General features: G+C 41.3%; 1 protein-coding gene across 2 annotated transcripts in view; it reads left to right on the top strand.

Annotated features, from left to right (window-relative positions):
• LOC121624884 (urotensin-2 receptor) overlaps positions 1-13,508 on the top strand; it is a 41,156-nt gene that overhangs the window by 10,869 nt on the left and 16,779 nt on the right. The window contains exon 4 of one of the 2 annotated variants that reach the window (XM_041962841.1): positions 353-995. The exons of the other annotated variant lie outside the window; for it this stretch is intronic. The gene's annotated coding sequence lies outside the window, so the exon portion shown is untranslated. Of the gene's footprint in view, positions 1-352; positions 996-13,508 lie in introns of those variants that run through there. 2 annotated transcript variants of the gene reach the window in all.

Genomic DNA, 13,508 nt, shown 5'->3' with positions numbered 1-13,508 from the left:
TAGGTGATGGGAAGCTTTGCCTGTAATAACTATAGGCTGTACTGTCTGGGAAAGTCCCCAGAGTGATCAATAAGCACTCTGACTCACCCTCCACTGCTGTTCAACAAGATTATATTGAGGCTAGACTGGGATTGATCAAGTGGCCCCTTATCTTAGCAGGGTTCATGTTAATGTCCCCACCCTCATTTAGAAAGGTCTTAAGCTGATGAAACGTGGGCTTCTCTGATGATTTGATGCACAGAAATGTATTACATATACTATTTTTTTCCCCCTGAGGGACACTTTATTCTCATTAGATTAGAGCACATAAATTTGTAAGGAGCTCATGCGTCATGTTTCTGTTCTTTCACAGATTCCAGTCAGACGACTTACGTGAATTGGGAATGAAATGCAGACTTCAGCAGAGTAAGCGGGCAGGAAGTGATGATAAGAAATTCCAGCTGGTGACAGCAAGCGACAGCTTTTATGTGTCGTTTCGCTTCCTCGCTCTGAGCCCTTAAACTTGCAGCCATCTTTGAAAAGAGCTGCACTTTTCACATTTGAACGACAGGCAAGATGTTATGGAACTCATAGGCAGCAATTTCCTGCACCTCCACACTTGTCATATGATTTATGGAGTATATAGGCATACCTGTGCAGGTTGCAAAGTGTACATATTTAAATATATCAGCCTCAAATTGAAAATGTGGCCGAGTTGGGACTCAGCATAACCAAATTTCCCAGCAACCTTTGACAACGCTCCATAGCCATGCTAACCTTTAAGCTTTGTTGTTGGGTCCTCACTGATACCCTGTCCTCTGAGCGTTGTGTAAGAACCCTGTCACCTCCAAGTCCCTGTCAAGTCCAGTACACACCATGCAGCTTAGTGACTTGCCCAACCGAGAAGCCAACCAGTGCTCATATGCAGGTACGCTACTTGGCTCCAGATTTTTGTGTTAATTTAATTAAACACAAATTTATTTAGGAATATGAACAATGTGAATATAACATGGACAAGTGTGAGCCTCCCTAAGCTTACTAAATAAACTTTAAATTTGCAAGATTATTTTTTTCATTGCTTACCTTTTTATGAATAACATGATGTATTTTAAACAGTAGTAGAACGTACATATTGCTTAAACTAAACTAAGAGCCTGTCATTGTGAGGTTGCCAGTAAATGCTAAAATCAACTTGTTAACATGCGCGCAATGATAACCTTAACATGCTGATGTTTAGAAGGTTTACCATGTCCATAGTCTTAGTTTTGTGTGTTAGCATGCTAACATTTGCTGGTTACTGCCAAACACAAAGTGTAGCTGTGCCTGATTTCAATGTACAACTTAAGTTTATTTGGAAAGCCTTAGCTCATGCTGCTGGCCCCATTCTGCATTGTTTTGCCAGAGTCATTTTTACCTAATCTCAATCTCTAACGCAGAGAGTGTGAGTGCAACATAGAATAAGAACCAGGTTGAAAACATACTGACATTTTCTTTTAAAGCAAAACAGGGCCACATTAGGAACCAATGCAGGGCCTGTCATAGTTGATACTGTGCTATACTTTTTTTTGAAGCTTCCAGGACTAATGTTTGAGTTACTTGACTTCTTTGAGCCTGATCCAAACCCTGAGACCCCAAACTAACAACAGCCACAATAGTGCACTTGCACAAGATGCAGGGTCCAACTCGGAGCAGAAATGCTGCAGACAGGGGCCAGAGAACTGCGTCAGCGGCAGGTCGGCATACATGGACTTAAATGTCTTGGATAAGGGCCCATGCGACTGGCCCATGCTGGATGGAACGATATCGTTGCAGTTGATGGAGACCAGGAGTCAGGCGTGGGGCAACGTCAGCGCAGGCACACATCTTACAGACATTATGTCTTTTGGCCTCATGGTCGTCTAGGTGAAGGCAGCAGAGTGGTGATGTCCTGCTGTTCTGTATGAAGCATCAGGAACACATTCCCAGACGCTCAGGGTCACTTGGCAGGATTCGTACCTGGCTGGCTAATGCAAACCGTTAAAAAGAAAAGGACAAAACAAGTCTAGACTGAGCCGATGCTTCTGCCCATCCAAATCCTTGCCCACTGATTTATTTATCACCATTTGTTTGCTGTTTATGTGTTCCTGTTCATGCACTTTGACCTCTGTTTACAAAGTTTTTGTTCAGTTGAAAATGCAGTGCATTTCAATTCTGTTTTTGAATGGGGTGAAGGTCAATGTTTTTTTGTTTTCTCCCAGTTTAAATTCTCATTTTTGTGACACAACTTGAACTTCTGCAGATATTGATGAAATCAAGGTCTAACAAGACATCATAAAGTCTACATATCTTTCACACCATGCATACTGTATATGCAGTCTTTTTAGTCCGAAAAGTATGATGTTGTGAGGTGGCAAAAAAGGATCATAAAAGTGTGAATTTGGCTGGCATGGAGTTTTTTTCCCCCCTCTACATTGTGTTGGGATGTAATTCATACTTTAAAAAACCTTTGCTATGATTGCATAGTGATGCACAACTGGTTGACAACCTTATTTTGGCAAGTCTAGCTTGAGTAAGCTAAGATTGTTATACCATTCGGGAGACCCATTTAAACCCATTAAAGGGTCGTTAAAGTGCTGCCATATGGCTCGAACACTAATTCTTGGCCTCATGCTTGAAATCAAACCACTTTTTTTGAAATCTCAAAAATCATGCATTTGGGGATGTGTTCGTGGCCATTTATAGTAAACTGTAGGGATTGTCAGAAGACTGGTGTACGTGCACACTATTTTAGGATGTATGAGAAAAGAAACACTTGGAACAGCTGACGTTGAATTTCATAAATCTGACGAAAAGACTGCAAGTGCACATGTCCTGTTGTGTGTGTGCACAGATTTCTGCACCCAAATATTCACAGAGTTTTATACATTTGGCTCCAGGCGTCCAGCCAATGTACTGGAATGTTCCTCAGGGCTTTTGATGTTAGGAGCTGTCAAGGTCATCATCTGACTTTGGCTAGTTGTGGAGCCTCAAGAGCCAATAGTGACAGATGTCACACAAAGGAGCACTGCACACTGTGATTCTACACTGATTTTGAATTTTACGGTTTGATTACTGTAAAGTCATGAGCAGAGTTTAGGCCTCTTCACTGAACAAATGTGCCATGTGTTGATCAAAGGACAATAAATCTATTAAACCTTATTCAGTCAAGTTCAGTCGAGAACACAAAATCTCTTTCTCAAGTGAGCCCTGGCCAGGATAGCTGCCTTGTTGCTAGTACCTACCTAACTAAAACCTAACGATGCCAAGCTAACGTTAACTAAAGCCCAGCCTCACGATGGTCACGACCTGATGTCAGCCTTGGCAATCAAAACCTGCTGCACACACCGGAAGAGCAAAGCCTGGTCATAAATAGGTTTTTCACCTCAGTGGTCAAGCCTCTCCACTTTAACAAAATTGTTGGTTGCACTGTGCAGGTTGGTCATCATGCTCACAGAAACCTTTGCTCATATTTGCTGCATTCACCTAGCGCGTGCAAAAGCGTTAGCTAGCTTTGTTTTAGCCACCAACATAAATATGTAACTTTAATCCATGGCTCTCACGTCACATGCAAAATGCCTACATGCGCCTCAGGAGGTGTTAGCAGATGCCTCTATGAGGGTTTAAGGCTTCTGGGTTTGGACCAAGGCAGAATGAAGGATTACAGAGAAAAGGGTGAAGAAAGGAAAGACAGAGAGGTGTGAGTATGGTATGAATTGGAACAGAAAGATGAGGACAGGTGAGCTCTTTTTCATTTGTCTCTCTGTCATGAAATTGAATGATGTAAAAGGAATGGAGGAGGCAAAAAATAGATTCAATGAGAAGACGAGAAAATAGATGGAATTTGTGGGACAGTGAAGAGCAGAAATGTTGGCATGCTAAACATAGATTGGACAGAGATTTATGAATGATGGAGCTAAAGAAAATATGGATTAGGGTTGTGAAAAAGTATTGATGTGTGTGTGTGTGTGCGTGCTGCGCGATATGACTGACCTAGGACAGCTGTGTGTTTATGGTCCTCAGGTCCTCGGCTGCACACATGCTTGTAAATACTTATCCCCTGACCCTGGACAAAAGTGTCTGGCATCTGCACACAATTTGCCATCCCAGTCTGGGAGGGGGGGCATTAAACCAGTTACACAAGCAACACAAGACATTAAAAATCAACAACGTGCTCATTCGTGTTAATCCAGGTCTACTGTACACCTCCAAATCCTGCAGCTGGCTTTTGTTGTTGTCTTCCCCTCCTGCTGCTTCCCCTTGTGCTGCTGTCCTGTAACGAAAACGGAAATGTTTGCGCATTTTCAAGTGAGAGGAGGATGATGCAGCTCAGTGGGTGGTTACATCATGTTCCAAGCCACAGAAATCCGGCATTTTAGCAGGTTTTCAGCTTTCCTTTGCTTCCTCTGGCCTCTAAGCAGTATGTGTGAGATGAACTGTGAAGATTCTCGCTGCAGTGGTGTCAGTCAATATGAATTATCGCCGCACTTCGTAACAGCAGGAAATGGAACTGCAGAGCCATCATTTTTCCATGTTCAGGCTGGTGTCCTGGGACGGATGTTGACCTTGTAAAATGAGCGATATCCCTGTTAAAACAACTGAATTGGATTGATTGGGCAGTCGCACCACTGACAGTAAACATTTGCAACATCCAGCGTCTCTTCTCCCGATCCACTGGCCAAGTACAAGGTTGGTGCTAGATGGCCCCGGATAATGAGAACATTTTTAATAACATCTGGTGACTAGAGCTGCTTGGTTATGGTAGAAAAGATTGTGGCTATAGGACATAAGGTATGGTTACCTTTATGGAATTGCAATGCTTGGCTAACCATTAGGATTGTCTGTAAATCCACCTACAAATTATACACAAAAGCATATTTTACCTCATAATAATCGATTTCTAGTAGACTTTATCTCTGTCTTTTTGATTGTAGTCTGCAGGAACCGCTAGTAGACAATGTAGCATGAGTTTCACGGTGCAGATTAATAAGAATACAAACAATATTAGTTTAAAAGAGGCATGTCTCAGGTGTAGTTTACTGCTAACTCAATCCATGGCAACATAACACTACTATTTCCAAATGGAGATAAGTAAAAATAGGACTTCAAAATCAAGGTTTAAATTTCCTTTCAGCACATTTTTGATCCCATCAACATCCCTTGGAACACTGACATTTTTCTTCATGTTCTTCCAGTTTGAAGTTCGTAGTTATTGCACACGGATGTGTTCACTCGCATTGTTTGGGGGATAATTATGCTTGACAGTTCCCATAATTTGGGGCTGGAAACAGGAAGCATGATGTTAGAATGGAATCAGTGAGTCAGATGTGGGCTTCGACCTGAGCACTGTTTTTAAGCATGCATTTGGCAATCAGGCAGCATTAAAAGTTTGCTGAATTAGCTCTTAGCAGTTCCTGTTAAGTTACCCATGGGTGCACACGCAACCATCACTGCATTACTCTGATGTCTGCTGTCTTGTTTCTGATTTCTCCAAAGATTTGTGGATGTTTACTCAAAATGCACATCAAAGATAAAATCTAGGAATTGTGTGTATTGTGTGTTCAGATTTGACTGTCATGACTTAGAGAAGAAGTAATTGTGGGAACTGGCAGCAAAGCATTTTAACGTACCTCCACATCTTATTCATCAGCAGTATCTTTGCCTCCCATCTCTCCGTCTGTGCCTCCCCTTCTGCTTTCCCCCAGCCCCGCAGGGAGGCGGCCCTCACAGTTTGAAAACTTCTGCTACGTGCAGAGCAAACTATCGAGTGTTTGTATATTGTTTGTAATGGTGAACAAGTGGACGAGGGATTGTTTCAGGCCTTTTTCAGGGCAGAGATATTAACTTGCCATAGGAGAAGAGGTACAGGTGTAACTGATTGATTTCATGGTGGCTCCATGCCATTTAATTATGGCTCTGAGACACATTGGCACACCTGGATTTACACTTTAAACTCACCATTATTAATGGAATTTGTTATCCCTGAGACTTTCCTGCTGTGGGAATGAAAAACAACATCTGTCCTTGTCCTTGATAGTAAATAGTTGTATTGGATTGTCCAGCAGGAATAATTCCTAGGGAGACCTGGCTGCTTGTCCATGAGATATCACACTGTTGGCACAGGGCCGAGATATTGAGGTTTCACCGAGATCATGTCAAAGTGAATGCATTATTTATCATGGAAAAGGGATTCTTGTGAATCAGGTGCATTCTGCAGTAATGGCCTCCCCAAGGCCAGGCAGGGTGAAGACCTGATACCTTCATCCCTCAGCAGACGGCTCTAAATGAGGAGGATGCATTATTGAAACTGTCCTGAAACAAAGTTCTCCCTGTTTCCTCCTCCTGCCTTCACTGAAGTCTGTTCACCCAATGCTGTGCCTCATTTGAATGGCTTTTTACTGTTTCTCTGTCTGTTTACTACCAGCCAGGGTCTCCAGCTCTCTTTTGGTTCAGCCGTCTCTCCTCCAGCTCACTGAAGGTCGGGTTCAAGAGAGCTGCCGAGACGCTCCACTCACATGTTTGTTCGTTTGTCGAAACCACCGGTGCAAGATTGAGCTGGTATCCATGGGAACAAAGAGATCCTCTGCTACAGTAAAACAAGATAGATTTGCATTTGTTTGCTGAGGGATCCGCACTCTGCGCAGGCTGATCTGGTGCAATAAAATCACAGTCATCTAGCAGTCATAAAAAGCTGATGCAATGAAAAGGATGTCTGGATGTCAGGCCCCAGCTTTCTCTCTCTCTAACAACGCACACTACACCGCCAAAAGTTTGTGTACAGCTAAACGCTGTGAAGGGCTCATTTATATTCGTGTGCAAGCCAAAGTTTTCTCCTCCTTCAGCAAAACGAGTCCTGATAACTTCGTTCACTCCATGGTTTCATTATACCAGACTCCTGCACGTTGTAAAGTCTCAGAATCAATGTATTAAAACCACTCTCCACTCACTGTAATTACATGTCTTTGTCAGTTTCGTGTTATCTAGTTATCACATTCAGAATCCTTTCAGAACCTAATCACTCTTATGATTTGTAAAAACGTTTTTTTTTATGGAAATTTATTTTCAAGATATACACAGATTCATATTAGCAGAAAAAAATGACAAACAGTAACGCTGGATTGAATGCATGCATTGTTTTCTGTGAATCCCTGGTGCTGGAAGGCAATCTGAATCCAGCACAGGGGTGACGGACTCTGTTAAAGTTAAAATTGTTTACACACTGTACTTCCCAGCATGCATTGTGTTCGGGTTCAAATTCACCAAGTCCCATTCAAGTCTCTTTTGACTAGTCTGAAAACAATTGCATGATGGAAACTTGTTTTGTGCCTTTACATGTTTCTCAGATGAGCTGCACTGTCTTTTGATCAACATGAAAACAATACAAATGATGGAGATGAGCATCCGATTTAGGTCAGGGCCCCGTGGGGACCGTTCAAGCCCTTCCACACCAAACCTGGAAATCCCTTTCTCTACGTACCTGGCTGCCGTGTGGAAACAGGAAGAGGCCTTCTCAGAATGGCTGCCACACAGTTGGAAACAAGCCATTTACGTCTAAAATATCACTGCATACTGCGTCATTAAGATGTTCCTTTATTGGAACTAGGGGCCTTACGTAAACCATGAGAAATTACCCGAAATGAAAAGTAAAGCTTTTGACTTCCACGATAAATGAAATTTCAAAAGCTCAAATGAATAAAAACACACAGCGGCATTTGAAAGAGTAAAGGGTAACTGTAAAAAGGATGTGAATGGAATAGAAGCAGTGCAACAGAGTGCTCTACAAATTCCATACACAGGTTACTCAGCATGAGGAGTTAGTGGGCATAATCGGACTGACCGAATACCACATGTATTTGCCGTTAACACACTCTTATTGGCCAGTTTCACTTGGCTGAAACAGTGAAGCTGTTATCGTGTCCAGAACAATACACCTAAATACCTTTCTGTTGCAATACCTGCTGGTAAGTACATAGAAACAAAATCTAATGTATTGAGCAAACTCTCAGCTGGATATTCAAAGTATCATCTGCAAGATTTTTCAGAAATTGAAGGAGGGGAGGATCGAACGGCCAAGTCTGTGATCAGACCCTCTCTACCTCTACTCCACTTTTTTAGTTTCTTAAATATATTTGTTTTACAATAATGTCATTTGAAGTAAAATATAAATGGGGTGAGGAAAATAATTTTCATACAGTACCTAATCAGAATGAGATTAATTCATCATTATCATTTTTTTCTTCTACGCTCGGTCTCTGTCCTTTTTCACATCTCCCTTATACTGACCTCCTTCACATCCTGCTTCTATCGACAATAGTTGAGTATGCTCTAATCCTCCAGTTTAATGAAGTGTCTTCACCTCTGAGACAGCATACAAATGTAGCATTGCCCTTGCTGTGTCACCGTAAATCCTCAAATATAGGGATCGAGTAATCCATCACATAGAAACATCCACTATTGTCAGTAGTGAGCATTAAACATTTAGACTCTGCACTGTTTAATCTGGATTTTAATCTGGATTTGATCCGTCATTTAATGAGAAGCTGCTGCTTTTATTAAAACACAAAAGCATGGCCAGGAGAGTCATTTCTAGAACTGATGAGTTCATGATTACAGGAGAGGAAAGAGAAAGCCCAAAGCTGACCCTCACAGGCGATGAAACTGCAATTTTAGCATGTAATAGAAAATGTGGTTAAATTGCTAACTGTAGCAAGAACTGCATATTATATGTAAAGTCGCCTTCCATGCTCTGTCTGATTCATCCCTGGTTTGACTGTGGGGACCCTCCCACTGCGCCACCATCGCCTGGCCTCCATACAACAGAGCACTCAGAAGCTGACCCTTCGTACATGCATGGTTTCACTGGAAAATTCTGTGTGTAGGAAAGAAAAACTTGTAACATTGTTCAAAGTTCAAAGTAGAAAACAAAGCTCTTCACAGAACTACTTTATATTCTTTTTTTTATAACATCTCCATAAAACTTTAATACTCTTCCATCAAAAGACTTGTATTAAAGCAATGAAAAATAAATCCTCAGCATGTGTTTATGGGTTCATACACTGGTGCTTGATCTAGTCTAGATCACCCCAAACTAGAAATGCAACAAGGGATGATCATTATTGTCTTATTGTTATTAATCTATGTGTTTTTGGATTGTTCTTAGAACATTTCAGAACATACTGTCGCTGTCAGGTGCCTTTTGTGATTTTGACTTTTTCTGATAAACTCAAAGAAAGTATTTCTTTAGATCTCTCATGCTCATTGAATTACCTTAAAAACCCTTTAGATAAGCTAAAAGTGCAGTAAAAGCACTAATAACACACTGTAAAAAATATACAAATACAAGTCCTGCATTAAAAATGTTACTTAAAGAAAAATAATCTACACATAATGGAAAGTGTACTTAAAGGAAAAGTACTCAATCTGTGACTGTTATACTATTGTATTTCTCTCATTAGACTGTTAATATTCATGCATTCATCTAAAAGCAGGATTTACTGTTGTAGCTGGTTGAATTTGAGCTCATTTTGATCTATTTTGTACAGGACTCAGATTATCTTCATTGTGGATCTGCTGACTATTTTCTCAATCAATACATATATTCTATATATCATCACAACTCAAAGTGACACGTTAAGATGACTTTTGACCAACCGCTCAAACCTCGACATGGTTCAGTTTCCTGCCATCTAACTTTGATGAAAATCAACTCAAGCGACGAATCAGCTATAAAAACAGTCAGTGGTTCATTTATTTATTTATTTTGATAATTGATGAATCAGGTAATTGGTTAGTTGATCTTTTAGGCTCAATTTCGATGAAGTGTTGGGTAGTAACATTTGAACATTGGCTCTCCAATCTGTAAAATCTCTCCTGAACTTTTCAGAGGGAATGGAGAGAATTTGAAGGTCTGCCTGTTGAACGACCTCTTTGCACATCACGTTTGTACCAACATGTTGTTGTTTAGTTTCTCTGAATCTCACCATGCTGTTAGCTCTGTCATCAGACAGCTATTTTGGCCACAGGGCTCCAGCTCAGGGGTGCTTGTTGTTTGGTGAGGCCACAGTCCCATAGAGGCCAATTTCAACGTGAGTATTTTTGCATTTCTCAGCTCATCTGTCTTGTTATATAATATGTGGAATAATATAATATATATTATACTGAGATGCTATTGTAAATACATGCCGATTTTGCAGGCTTTTTGGTAACGATCCAAGGCTGCCTGATATCACTGATTCATCTGGATTTTCTCTGCCTCTTGTTGGCACAGTTGCCAACACTGTCTCGTAGTGTATTCTGAGCTTTACTGCACCTCTTTACCCTGCCTGCATTTTTCATACTCATGCCTTATTTATACATGAGTCACTGTCTGAGCATTTGAGCTGTTTGAATAAATGAGTAGCTGGGCCTAATTAGCGGATGCTGAGTGTACTGCATGGTGTCACCTGGACTCTTTGGCCCAGTACAACAGCACCAGCGTCACTGAGGTTAAAGCAGTGCGAGGAGCGAATGCGAGGACATGATTTTCACTTCTGTGGCTCATTATTAGTTCAACAGCCCTCAGTTTTCACACAGACAACAAGAAAATCCATTGTTCCATTTTAAACTATGAAACAAGCAACCCCAGTCATGTGTAGTACTTTCACCTATCATAATTACATAACATAATTTACATAAATGTTAAAATGGAAGTGGTTGATGGTTAGCAGGGACAACGCTAACAATGTTCACCATCCTAGTTTGTTAACATTCCAACATTTGCTCATCATGTTATACACAAAGTCAGCTACAGCTGGGGCTGATGGGAATGTTATGAGTTTTTCATCTCTGTGTGTGACTGCTTTCACAATACACATTTCACCCATTTTTTATCGAAAAAAAAAAGATTAGTGCAGCTTTAAGCCTGATGATGGCGCTAGATAAAAAAGTAAAAAGTCACTCTGCAGGGAACATGCATGTGCTTGACTAAATTTCATGGCAATCCGTCTGAACTCGAGACGTTTGAATTTGAATCAAAGTGGTGCACTGACCCACCCTCCGGCACTGCCATCCCTCGAGTCCTGCTAAAAAGTTACAAAGACGTTCAAACTTCTATTAAGGTGAATGTGAGTCCGCTAAGGCCCATATAGCAATGGGAAGTGGCAATAATGAACACCATATACGGAGGGTATGTAAGGCAACGAGGTTAAGGGGGACTCCAGTAGCTCTGGAGGGCAGAGCGGTGAGCTCTGAGCAGGGCAGGAAAGCTCAGGGTTCACGTTCTGCTTTTCCCCTGTGGTGGCCGAAGCGCCGCGGTTCACCTGGGGATGCAGAAGGTGAGCAGGAACAAACGCACTCGCACTCACTCCCTCGCTTTCATGTGTTTTTGACATTGGGCGCTCACGGAAGACGAGAATGATAGATGGCGCTTGAGCCAATCTGGGAGAAGACGAATTATGTCTGAGCAGACCGCAGCCCCTCTCATGGACCTTTGAACCTCGTAAAGTACTCTCACAGACTAGCCAGCAAAGTGGGGAGTGAAAGACAGATGGAGCAAACAATGCAGAGAGACGGGAGGAGAGAAAGAGTCGAGCAAAGAGAGTAATCGAGACATTTATTTACTTAGACATTATAGAAGTAAGGATACCTGGCAGAAGGTCTACAGCCTGTAACAAGAGAAATAAACGTCTGGAACAACTAATGAAAGTCAAGAAGGAGTGCTCACAGGGTTCAGTCTAAATGATTAATAATGCTGAATATTTTAATGTTCATTCATCAAAGTCTGACATTAAATGTCTCTTACTGATGGTTCTCACAGACTAATTGTGCTGTGAGACTCATTTGCTCTGAGAAAGCCACAGCAAATTAGTATGCCGCGTCCACAAATACAAACAGAAGGCTTTCCGGGGACAAGAGCAAATGGTTCGTGTGGTCACACACTCTTTGTTTCCCACGAGCGGGCACACACACACATACACACACATATACTGTACATTCAAATCAGAGATATCGAATCCACTCAGGCTAAAGTCCCACAGTCATTATTCTATTTGAGTAATATGAAAACAAGGAATAACAATTTAGACTCAGTTCATGTCCTCAACAGTCCATTTTTAATGCTGAATCTCTAATTGTTTTTATAAAAAATGTCACAAATGTGCCAACAGGGTAAGATATTTTAACTTATTTCCAGCACGAAGCAAACACATCACACTGATTTGTTTTGCTACAGAAAAAAAAGCCTTAAAAGGCTTGAAAAGTTGTTGAATTATACATTTTTAAATACCGTCACTTAGCCACAATCTCTCTAAGGATTTTTCTCAATCACAATGGGTCTCCCTAGTGGAAATAAAAACGTCCCAGTTTGTGAGAACGTGGCCTCAGTTTACTTAAACTAATCTGGATTCTGGCAGGAACCACGCAAGCACCATTCCCAGCAGTTTCTAGCACATTCGAGCCTCAAGTCAGTTTAACTTCTTTATATTACTACTTTAAGTAGAGTCTACCTGTTCCTGTTGAACAGAGAGCATGCCTTTATGAACTGCAGAGCAAAACAGCCCCATAGAGTTTCCAAATCAGAAGGCCGTAACCCTAAAACGCGTACTCCAGCACTTGAATATCACAGTTACGATTGAAGGTCTTGCATGAGACAGATTAAAAAAGGAGCCATCAGAATGAAGGTGCAAAGGCCCAGATATCCTGACTTTAAAGGTCGGATCTGGTGATACTCAAACCTGGCAATGACTGTATTCTATTCTTCATCAGTATCCATCATTGTTTAGCCTGTTAGCATGCTAATAGTTTTCTATTTCATGTGGATTATCTTAGTTTATTATAAGTTATGTAACAGCTTTCTGGTGCATTTGGTGACTCCATTAGATTGTCTGTATCCTGGCCTGAACTACAAAGGCTGTGTCATTTGGTCCAAACCAAGGACGTTTGTTTACTCTTGGAAGAGTTTTAACCCATTTGATATTGACTGTGAAGCCATTCATCTCTCAGCAGCAGCTCATGTCTCCTCTTATAACCTTTATTTAACCGGGGTTGCCTCAAAGAGATGAAAGCGTCTTTCTGAAGTGAAAGAAGTAAAATTTACAACTCTGACTTCAAAACACTTAAACAAATACAGAGAGGCAAAGAGGAGCCAGAACCCTCATGGGTGATGGCCGTTGAATGACTTGAATAAAAGGCTCTGCAATCAGAGATTTGAATGGTCACAATTGAGATAATAAATTAATTAACCCTTATAACGCACTAATCTAACTTCATGCATTTCTGGTGCTTTATTAAATAGCATATAGCAGCAAATGACAGTTAAGGAGAATGACTTTCAACGCAGAGTGTAAGTGAAAGGACATTTCAAGTGCATCCTGCACACATCCGCCTGCTGAGCCAGCAGGACCTTCAAAGTTCAAGTCGTTCGGAGATTAAAACGCTTAATGGGGCCTGATTACAGCAATAAGTCCCCGACACTGCGGATCATTCGGAATCAGACTCGGTACACGTGCCTGAGAATCTTTGCATGTCGGCATTTCCAA

Source organism: Chelmon rostratus, chromosome 21, assembly GCF_017976325.1.
Source record: "Chelmon rostratus isolate fCheRos1 chromosome 21, fCheRos1.pri, whole genome shotgun sequence".
NCBI lineage: Eukaryota > Metazoa > Chordata > Actinopteri > Chaetodontiformes > Chaetodontidae > Chelmon > Chelmon rostratus.
The sequence above is the reverse complement of the archived record's forward strand: the minus strand, read 5'-3'. Positions and strand labels throughout refer to the sequence as shown.